The sequence below is a fragment of the Pipistrellus kuhlii genome, unplaced genomic scaffold (assembly GCF_014108245.1).
Source record: "Pipistrellus kuhlii isolate mPipKuh1 unplaced genomic scaffold, mPipKuh1.p scaffold_m20_p_2, whole genome shotgun sequence".
Taxonomy (NCBI): Eukaryota; Metazoa; Chordata; class Mammalia; order Chiroptera; family Vespertilionidae; genus Pipistrellus; species Pipistrellus kuhlii.
In genome coordinates this window covers 78,294,264-78,305,682 of record NW_023425515.1, presented here as the reverse complement: position 1 = coordinate 78,305,682, position 11,419 = coordinate 78,294,264, and positions in this window count along the sequence as shown.

The following is an 11,419-nucleotide window of genomic DNA, read 5'->3' as shown; positions in this document are numbered from 1 at the left end:
TAGTTTCTGTATTCTGAATAAAATTATATTTCAAAAGAGAATTCTAGAAATATTTCGAGTCATGTCTATTTCCCATTTCAAATCCTTCTCCCTGTGCTCTATAGGTTTTATCTGAACTGTATTTAACAAATGCTTTATCCGTGATTACTGAATGTATGGATGAATAAACATGTTTAGATTCTTGTATCTAGGATTTTAGTGCTCATTTTCTCAGGCAAAAAGACTTGTTATTTCTCAGTTAAATTGCCTTACATAGGCTAAAGAGATAATGGTATTAATAGAATTCTTATCTGTAAATTGCTTATATTTCTCTTTGTGGAGGAAAATCTTTTCTTAAGAAAATAATGTAATTTACCTTTTGAATACAAAAGGTAAAAACATTATTATTGTGCATTAAAAATTTTCACATGCCAGCTTATTTGGCTCAGTGGATAGAGTGTCAGCCTATGGACTGAAGGGTTGCAGGTTCGATTCCAGTCAAGGACACATGCATGGGTTGTGGGCTCAGTCCCCAGTGGGGAGTGTGCAGGAGGCAGCCAATCAGTGATTCTCTCTCATCATTGATGTTTCTATCTCTCCTTCTCTTCAAAATCAATAAAAATATATTTAAAAAATTTTCACATAGATTCTTTTACATTTTATAAGGTATTAGATATTATTAATATTCTCCAATATCTACATTTCCTCTACTTCTGAAAGAAGAGAAAGGCTATATTTTCCCACCCCTTCAAGACAATCATAGATAGCCGTGTAAGCAGTTCTGATAATTGGAATGTGAAGGGAGATGAGTGTCACCAGCAATAAAAAGTGATGGCCCACTACTTAGACCATTCTTGCTTTCTGTGCAAGGGAAATATGGTCCCCCATGCCATGCTGTACATGTACAGTGAGCAAGAAATTTTATTTGAAGTCACTGACATTTTGTCATTCTTTGTTGCCACAGCATCACCTAAGCCATATACTTCAGGATACCTCTGGTAGATCTCTAGATACAAAGTCTGTCTTTAAGACCATGCATACATTCATTAAGAGTAAAAGAAACCCAGATAATACATGATATGTTTTATCTCCTTGATTTAAAGGTAGAACTCTTCAGTAGATTTATATCATCAAATCATAATTTTCCTTTCCTTTTCCTTTTAGTCGTCTACACGTGGCAGACACTTAGTAGAAACTGAAAGGCCCTGGAGATACAGAATCAGTCCCTATGAGAAGGATTAAGTTCAGCCATAAAAACAATAATAAAAATAAGATTTCCTTAAAAGTGATAGTTTATTTTTCTTTTATGTAAAAGAAGCTGAACTTGAAATTTTAAGCTTATGTGGCAGATTCACAGTATCTTCAGATATCCAGGTTCCTACCTTTCTGTTCTATTTTCCTCTGTTCATGGTTTTACCTTCAAGGTTACCTCTTTGGTTTAAGATGGCTACTATAGCTCCATCAATTGCACTGGCATCCAGACCAGTAGGAAAAAGAGAAAAATTACAAGAGTATTCAATTCAGGTTTCTTTAAGCTGCCTTCATGATTCTTCCATGAAATTCCCCACACTTCTTGTTATAACTCATTGTCCAGAACCTGGTCACATAAACTCCATGACCTACAAATGTGGCTTGGAAATACAGATGTTAGCTGAAATTAAGAGTGGGATGAATATTATATGGCAACTACAATTAGGGCCACACCACTTACCAAGAATTCTATCCTATGTTGGTTATAATAATTTTCTATAGAAATATCCTTTTAACCCCTTAAAATTTAATTCCTATTGCTGTTCATCCTCCACATACATATTGATATTGCTCTCTTGTGTATCATGCCTTTCCTCTTTTCTTGACAAATGCACTGATCCTTTTTTATTCTAAATCCTGTTGGCACCTATTACAACTTAAAACTCTTCCTAATTGAAAGAATTCTTTTCTTCTTGCCTTTCTTTTTCCTACTTTTTATGTGTTTAATTTACTATTTCATGTGGTATCCTCCCCAGATCAATATTTGCTCTTTGATGTGTTTCGACATACTATTTACACAACTGAGTTTTTCATTATCACTGAAAAAAATAAGCTTATTTTTCATAATTGAAGATGACCCACCAATAGTAGATACCTATTGGTGGATGTTTTGAAAAATTATTAAGATAATTCCTTAAAATAAGAATAAACCGATATGAGAACATATTTCTGTTTCTGCATTAACAGCCTAAGAAATTAAAAAATAGCAGAGCAACTAGGGTTGAGTACATATTGATGGATTTACCTTATACTCTTTCATAATAATTAAGAGGTTTTTTTTGGAATTTTTCCATTTTAAAAGCAAGGTATTAAGAAATAATTTATTTTCTTTTGTTTTAAGGTGCTTAATTTCCTAATCCCCTTTTCTGTTGGTTTGTTGTTTTGTGTGTGTTTTTTTTTTTTAATAAATCTTCATTGTTCAGATTATTACAGTTATTACTCTTCTTCCCCCCTTCCCATAACTCCCCTCCACCTGGTTCCCACTGCACCCTCTGCCTTTATTCCCCCCACCACTGTCCTCATCCATAGCATACGATTTTTGTCCAGTCTCTCTTCCTGCATCCCCACACTCCTTCCTCCTAGGAATTGTTAGTCCACTCCCTTTTTATGCCGCTGATTCTATTTTATTCACCAGTTTATTATGTTCATCAGATTTTTTTATTCACTTGATTTTTAGATTCACTTGTTGATAGATATGTATTTGTTGTTTGTAATTTTTATTTTTACCTTTTTATTCTTCTTCCTCTTCTTAAAGAACACCTTTTAGCATTTCATTTAATTCTGGTTTAGCAGTAATGAACTCCTTTAGCTCTTTTTTATCTGTGAAGCTCTTTATCTGACCTTCAATTCTAAATGATAGCTTTGCTGAGTAGAGTAATCTTGGTTGTAGGTTTTTGTTATTCATCACTTTGAATATTTCTTGCCACTCCTGTCTGGCCTGCATAGTTTCTGTTGAGAAATCAGCTGACAATCATATGGGTACTCCCTTGTAGGTAAATAACTGTTTTTCTCTTGATGCTTTTAATATTCTCTCTTTGTATTTTGCTCTTGGAATTTTAATTATGATGTGTCTTGGTGTAGACCTCTTTGGGTTCCTTTTGTTTGGGGTTCTTTGCACTTCCTGAACTTGTAAATCTATTTCTTTCACCAGATAGGGGAAGTTTTCAGTCATTATTTCTTCAAATAGGTTTTCAATATCTTGTTGTCTCTCTTCTTCTGATACCCCCATAATTCAGATGTTGGTAATGCTTGAAGTTGTCCCAGAGGCTCCTTACACTATGTTCATATTTTTGGATTCTTTTTTCTTTTTGTTTTTTCAGTTGGGTGTTTTTTGATTTTTCACATTTCAAATATTTGACTTGATTCTTGGGACCCTCTAGTCTGCTATTGGATCTATGTATATTATTCTTTATTTCAGTCAGTGTATGCTTAATTTCTAGTTGGTCCTTTTTCATATCCTTGAGGGTCTCACTAAATTTATTGGAGATTTCCAAAAGATTCTTGAGTAACCTTATAACAATGGTTTTGAACTCTATATGCAGCAGTTTGCTTTTCTCCATTTCTCTCATTTGTGACCTGTTTCTTTGTTCCTGCATTTTGGTTGCTTCCCTGTGTTGATAGAGTGTCTTTGTGTGCTAGGTGACCTATAGGGCCCAGTGGCTCAGCCTCCCTATGTGGACACTCTTGGTGCACCCCTTTGTGGGCTGTGTGCAGTCTTGTTGCAGTTAAGCCTTGATTGTTGTTGGTATCACTGGGAGGAATTGACCTTCAGGCCAATTGGCTGTGAGGATCAGTTGTGTCTATAATGAGAAAATTTATGTGCTGGAGACACCCTTATGGGGCAAGACTTGCTTCAGTGGGGCTTTGGTGCTCACTGAGTCTGCCCCCTGAGTGGGTCACTTATGGATCTGAGGAGTAGTAATCTGGTGGTCCCACTCTGACCCCCTGGGTACATTGGCTCTTGGATCTCCACCAGCAGGAGCTATGGAAAGATCTACAGAATCCTCTTCTTTGTTTGGGGTTTGTAGGTGCCCAGATGAGGCCCAGCTGTGAAGCAATGAAAGCTGCTCTGGGGCCTTAGGCCTTCTTTGAATGTTCTGGGTCTCTCTGACCCAGCTTCAGTTTGTTAGGCAATTTTAGATTGCAAAAGGCTAGGCCATTCATATGCAGAAGCCTCTGCCCACAGCTTGGGTGGGGCAGGGTCTCAGGGAATCAACAGGGTGGAGCAAACTGCTATGGCTGATCCTTAGCCCTGCCCTAAGAGGCCCCCTGGTCTCAGTGTCCTACATAATCACTGCAAGCACCTCTGAAAAAAAGCCACCCTTGCGTTCTACCCAATGACAGACAGTCCAGTTTCTCCCCAAATGAGTCTGAGTCCCCAGCGTCTTGCCCGGAACTGAAGTTCAGAGCAGTCAGGAGCTTGTGTCTTGCTCCCAATTGAAAAAGACAACCATGTACTCAGTTGCCAGCCCTATCCTCATGAGCCTCCGCACTTCTGCATTTTACTTCCCCACCTCCTCTGAGTCTCAGTGTGCTTTTCTTTTTTTTTCTAGTTGTAGAATTTCCACTCAGCCAGTCTTCCTATGGATCTGGATAATGTCTGATTTGTCTTTAGTTGTAGTTTTGAAGTGGTTGTGAGAGGCAGCAATTTCAGGTGTTTACCTATGCCACCATCTTGGGGTTGTTTTTTTTTTCTTCAAGAAATAATATCTTTAATTTATTTGCAAGGCAAGCTCCAGAAGGTCATTAACATTTTAACTTGAGATATATTACTTACCGTATTTTCCGGCGTATAAGACGACCTTTGAAAAGAAAAAAAGTCAACCAAAAATTGGGGGTTGTCTTATACTCCGAGTATATCCAGAAAAACGTCTCCATATGCCGCTAAAAGAATTTTCCAACTCGATCCCAAAAATCGTCTGGATATGCCACTAAATGAATTTTCCAACTCGATCCCACACCAATTACTGCAAGGCTGCTCGGACTGCCTCTCTAACTCAGCCAATCCAAGCAGGCTTTTTATGCATGCAAATTATACATGTTCTGTACCCGAAGCTACACTGTGTTCTAGTAAAAAGCCTGCTCAGATTGGCCAGAGTCAGAAAGGTGGTCTATTATAACCTTTAAAAAAAGAACTGGTGTTGCCTCGGAAGTGGGGGGTAGTCTTATACAGCGAATATAGGCCTAAACCTATGTTTTAACTGTAAAATTAGGGGTCGTCTTATACGCCGGAAAATACGGCACTCTTTGCTTTTTCAAAAAGCAGACATATTCATTTAATATATTTATATGAGTTTCTTTCACAGCAATATAATCACATTTGCATATTTACATTCCTTTACATTGCCACAATAAGAGTGTCTAAGTCGCTGAAGTTGATAGATCTGCATGAATTGAGTCATTGAAGTTAAGGCCACAAATTCCCTTATAATGTACTTCCTGCAGGGGATTTAGTACTGACTCTCAAGTTTAGCAGGAATTTCAGACTAAACTGGTGCTTTACGTTAGACAGTGGTTCAAAATAGGTTTGTATATATATAAAACTTTTCTTGAAACAGTGTCTTTCACTTATCTCCCTTGTCAGCACAGCCTTATGCAGGTGCTTCTTCTATATGGCCCCAAAGCATTGCATTTTGGTCTTTATCAGAAGACTTATATATTCTAATTATTAGTTTATTTATTAATAGAACCCTATTCTGTGGATCTCTTTTGTTGAAACATTGATAACTAGTCTTTTTACTCTAGCCTATTTGGGAACCACAAATGGTACATTATATTCAGAAATATCAATTGCCACATTTATGAAGCCATTTGTCTTATGAGCCTTTGTGGTGTAAATTTATTCTGATCTTCCTTTATAAACATTCACATTATTTGGACACATACCAATCAGGATTTTCAAATACATTAACTGAATTATTGCATTTATTCATTTATTATGCAACGGATATTTATTGATGCCTTTCTTGTGCGAATGATAGTGCTAGATACTGGAGATACAAAAGTAAGGAAGTCAGGGACCAAAGGCTTGAATACACATTAACACAGTTAATTTTACGGGTGGCCATTTTACAGTGCATAAATTTTAATGCATTTTTCAAAATTTTGCATCAGATGTAATCATGAAATGTGTAAATAATCTTCACAAATATCTTAACAAATTATTTTACAAATTTTTAGAATCACTTCCTGTGCTTTAAATCATGTGTACAAATACCAGTAATTCAGATCATCTTCATTTATTGCTAAATGGAAAATACATATATTGTTTCTTTAGCCATATGGCGAAGTTTGTGAATTGAATATGCTTTATTTATTTGGATGGCTCTAACAGTTCTAAGTAATATTTTAGGTGATTTGAGGCCACTTGTTCATATGCTCTTTTTTATTTCATTATTAAATATGATGTCCTATATCTCTAAAATGAATTTTACTCTTGCATGCATACAATCCACTTATACAGAGTCAATTTATGTACCAGAAACAAGTCCTGCTGTTTACTATGCGATCTCACTATCCTCTACAAACATTGCTGGCATGAACTGCCTTCCATGGGTTGTTATTTTTCTCACTTTATGTTTTGGTTTCAGTCCTTTCATTCTTCTGTTTACCCATTTGTCTTTCATGAGCTTAATTTTCCTCCTGTGAGATAATGAACACAGAAACTTAGACAAGACCACTGTTCATCAGAAGAAAAGGTGTACACTAGCTTGTGAAGAGGGAGAGGAAAGTAAATACGCATGCTGTGTGGGATGGTGATCAGTTCCAGATGCCAAGAAAGTTGTCAGTGAAAAAAAAAAAAAAAAAACCCTCAAGTTCAACAGCTCTTCAGAGTGCCTGTACTGGGTAAAATGTGGTGAAAACATAAATTTTTTCTTGGAACAGGATCCACATTTTATTTATTTACATTTAAGACCAACTTTAATCTCAAAATTACATATCCCTACACCTTTTTTCTTTTTGCTGATTTCACTTAAACTTAAATACATGGCTGGTCACACAGTGACCGTGAACAAATATTCGCCATACCTGTTACATGTAATGCTCTTATTTTTGGTTCTTATAAGTGCATTTCTAGTATCACGTGAGCTCATTCATCTAGGGGAAATGATGAACAACATAGACTGATGAACAAGAACAGCATCGATCAGACTGTCAGACCTCAGAGGGAAGGTAGGGGAGGGTGGAGATAAGGGAGAGAGATCAACCAAAGGACTTGTGTGCATGCATATGAGCCTAACCAGTGGTTGCGGACAACAGGGGGGTGTGGCCATGCATGGGGAGAGGCTTGAGATGGGAATGGGGGGATGATGACAAATATGTGATGCCTTAATCAATAAAGTAATTAAAAATAATAATAATAAAATAAAATAAAAGTTAAAAGAAATCTGACAATTTTCATTGTACCTGCTACTTTAGACAATTTAGTGAAAACATATCCATTTTAATTGTGGTGAATGCAATTGTAAATTCAGAGAAATGAGACATCTTACTTTTTATATTAGCTTGACAACTAGATGTAGACAGGATGATGAGGCATGATGGATTTATATTTGAGGAGTAAGAACTGGAATCTAACAGGAATAAGCTGTGGTCTGGAAGCAAGGTTTGGCATTTAGACAAAACCAACAGCCATGAAAAGTACTTAGCATCTGGAACTTGACTGGAGTGATCTTCAGAAAAACTGTAATACAGTTTGGCATCAGGGCAAAGCTTCTTCTCTTCGCTGGTTTTGACATGTCAGTGAAAATGTGGTGTCTGTCTGGGAGAATGAGGAAGCGTCTCCCTAGCTGCCATTTTAGTTGGTTTTTCCCAACTTTTAAGGTCTTTTTTTTTTCAGACATTAAGCAATACTTTACAAGCAATCTCAGATATCCTATTTACCCAATACACTTTCTACAGTATTCTGTTGGCTAAGGTTCTTTGGGTTTCAATGAACAGAATCTCATTATAGCTATTTAACTAAAACAGGTATTTAATACTAGGGCATTTCACAGAAACCGAGAAGAAATGACATCTCAGAAATTAAGACAAATCTAGGGTCCTCGTGACTCTACTCCATAGAGCACTGCCATTAACAGGGCCCACCAATCAACCTGTGCTGACCCCAATATCTTCCATTTCAAATATTCAAATACTCTGGAGAAATGTGTCTGATTGATCTAGCTTTGGGTAAATGTTTTTCTCTAGGCTATTCAGTGAACTATTCATGAAGAAGATTGAGTATTATAAATATGATTAGTAAGGGCTTGTCCTTATAGAAAGAGTAGCCAGTTTCCAGTAGGTATGCCTCCATATACCTTGCAGCCTCTGATCTGAAGTCTCAAATAAGCCATCGTTTTCAGATAATATTACTAGGATTGCATCTGAGCCTAAGCAATTTAGAAACTCTTCTACCAAAAGGTTATAAAGTCTTGTTGTTATACCAACAATAAGGCTAGGCCTTGAAAATAAAAGTAGTCTTAAGTTGTTTTACAAAAAATGGAACCAAATGGCACAGTAAAGTAAGGATTTAAAAAAAAATTGTTAAATTTTCTCACAGTTATTAAAATATTCAAAAAATACTTTATGTGTGTTCATTATAAGCCAATGTCATTGTACTTACTAAGTGTAAAACCTTAGGCAATTCTTTTAACTTCTTTAAATTATAATTTTTTCCTCTTTTTAATAGTCAACTTCACTCTCCTCTCCCAGAAGACAAGTCATTTTCCCAGTTTTCACCTCAATAATTCCACCAGAATAAGGCTCCTGCAAATGGCCTATCCTTACTAGGGATTTCCCACTATATTAAATTGCTTTGCTCAGTCTAAAGACCTACTCCCAAATTGGAAATTTACAACTTGAAAATTCCTAACTGGATTAACATATCCTACCAAATGTATTAAACTAAAAATTTAGAACTATTCAATAATCTAGAAATAAATCATTTTTGTGTTTATTAATTTTCTTTTGTTGAAAAATATGCTAAAATTATAAAATTATGAGATTTCATTAAATATCTCCATATTAGAATTGATTTATTGACTGAAAGTAAAATGATTTTGGGGGGGATATAATCTTTAAAAAGTTTAGACTTAATAACATTTTCCCACATTTTTTGTGTTCTTTAACATTTGCTGATCCTCCCTGTATATCACATATTCTAAATAATGTATTAATACTCTGACAAGTTTTACATAGTGGAGAATGTTTTTGAAGAATACAATTGTGCATTCAGCACCTAATATTAAATGTACTGTCTTCTGTTACAACTTTTTAATATGAAAAGTAAGCAAATAAAAGTGAATAATTTGTAAATGTCACTATAGAATGCATTGTACTTTGATTGAAAGATTAATGATTTCTTTCTCCTGCTCATCAATCTGAGCCTCCACATCTGCTTCAATTTTAGTTTTGAATTTTTTAAGTCCACCAACTAGTTATTGACTCCACTAAGAGATTATAAAAAGGATCTACTTTTTAAAAATAAATGAATGAATGACATAAAAAAAATCAATTATTTTTCTTTTTGTAACACCCTAGTGAGAGACTGACTGCAGAACCAAGGCAAAATTTATGATGTTTCTGTCTATATGTTGCAGCAAATTTTCTGAAAGACATATAAGGTATAAAATATATAACAAAGAAGAGTAAGAGTAAAGTTTAAAGCACAAAAATACATAATTTAAAGTTGATTTCATACATAATTTAAAGTTGAATTCATGGACTATAACTGAAATAAGTTTTGTTTGGGGTTCAGAACGGACAATACTCATAATAGCAAGCTTGTTTTATGCCATAGTACAATTATAAACACACAAATCCATTTGTTTGACTATAAGATGCTCATTTTAGCTTGAAAGTACATCTTATGGAAAATTTGTCATTTCCTCTGATCTGTGGTCTCCATACATTTTGAAATTAAAAAAAAAAAAAAACATTTAGAAAACCATCAGAGAAAGATGAATATTGCCTAAATACTTGATCACAGGGAATTATCAACAATTTTTTTTAGATATGATTATAGTATTGTGGTTATATTTACATAATATATTCCTCATGTTTCAGTGATATATATGAAGATATGATAGGTAAAATGCTTTGAATTCTGGAATTTGCTTCCAAAAATCCTCTGGGGAGTGGGTGAAATGAATGAACCCAAACTGCCAGAAGTGGAACTGTCAAAGCTGGGTGATATAGAGTTTTATCAGTCCATTAGCTCATTTTTGCAGGTCTGAAATTTTCCACAATACAAAGTGAAGAAAAACAAAACAAAAACATTCTGTTGATTAAAAAACAAAATTTTTGAGACTGAAAAAAATATATCTATACTGATAAAAGGGTAGTATGTTAATTGGACCGGATAGACTGGACATCTTCCAGTCATCATGTCCTCCTTCCTAGCAAAGCCATGATGGTGGAGGCCAAGGCAGAGGTGGTTAGGGGCCATCAGACCAGCAGGGGAGCAGTTAGGGGCGATCAGGCCAGCAGGGGAGAGCAGTTAGGAGAGATCAGGTCAGCAGGGGAAGGTGTTAGGGGCAATCTGACCAACAGGGGAAGGCAGTTAGGGGCAACCAGGCCAGCAGGGGAGGGAGGTTAGGGATGATCGATCAGGCCTGCAGACAGAAGGGTTATTGTAAAAGTCAACTTTTATTGTATTTTTCTGTAGATACAAAAAGCAAAAGAAGAGATAAAGCTAAAACTGCAATGCTTATTTTTAATTTATTTTTTCTAGCCTACTGATTTGTTCTTAAAACAATCTTGCCATCCCAAGAATGTAGCATACTATAATACCTGAATGTAGTTGATTGTTACTTATGAGAACAAAATAAATATAGGTTTATCTAACTTTTCTAAAAACAAATGTTGATTAACACTAAGAAAAAATTGAATATTTGCCTGGCCAGCATGTCTCAGTGGTTGAGCATCAACCTATGAACCAGGAGGTCACAGTTGGATTCCTGGTCAGGGCACATGCTCGGTTTGCAGGCTCACTCACCAGTGTGGGACCTGTAGGAGGCAGCCGATCAATGATTCTCTCTCATCATTGATGTTTCTGTCTCTTTCTCCCTCTCCCTTCCTCTCTGAAATCAATTAAGATATATTAAAAAATAATAATAATTAAAAAGTTGAATGTTCCTGCTGAAACCTGTTTGACTCAGTGGTAGAGCGTCAGTCTGCGGACTGAAAGGTCTCGGGTTCGATTCCAGTCAAGGGCATGTACCTTGGTTGTGGGCACATCCCCGGTGGGGGGTGTGACCAGGCAGCTGGTCGATGTTTCTCTCTCATCGACGTTTCTAGCTCTCTATCCTTCTCCCTTTCTCTCTGTAAAAAAATCAATAAAATATATTTTAAAAAATAGAATTAAAAAGTTGAATGTTCCTAATAAATATGTATAAAAGGAGAGAGAAAAGTCACATATATACCAATA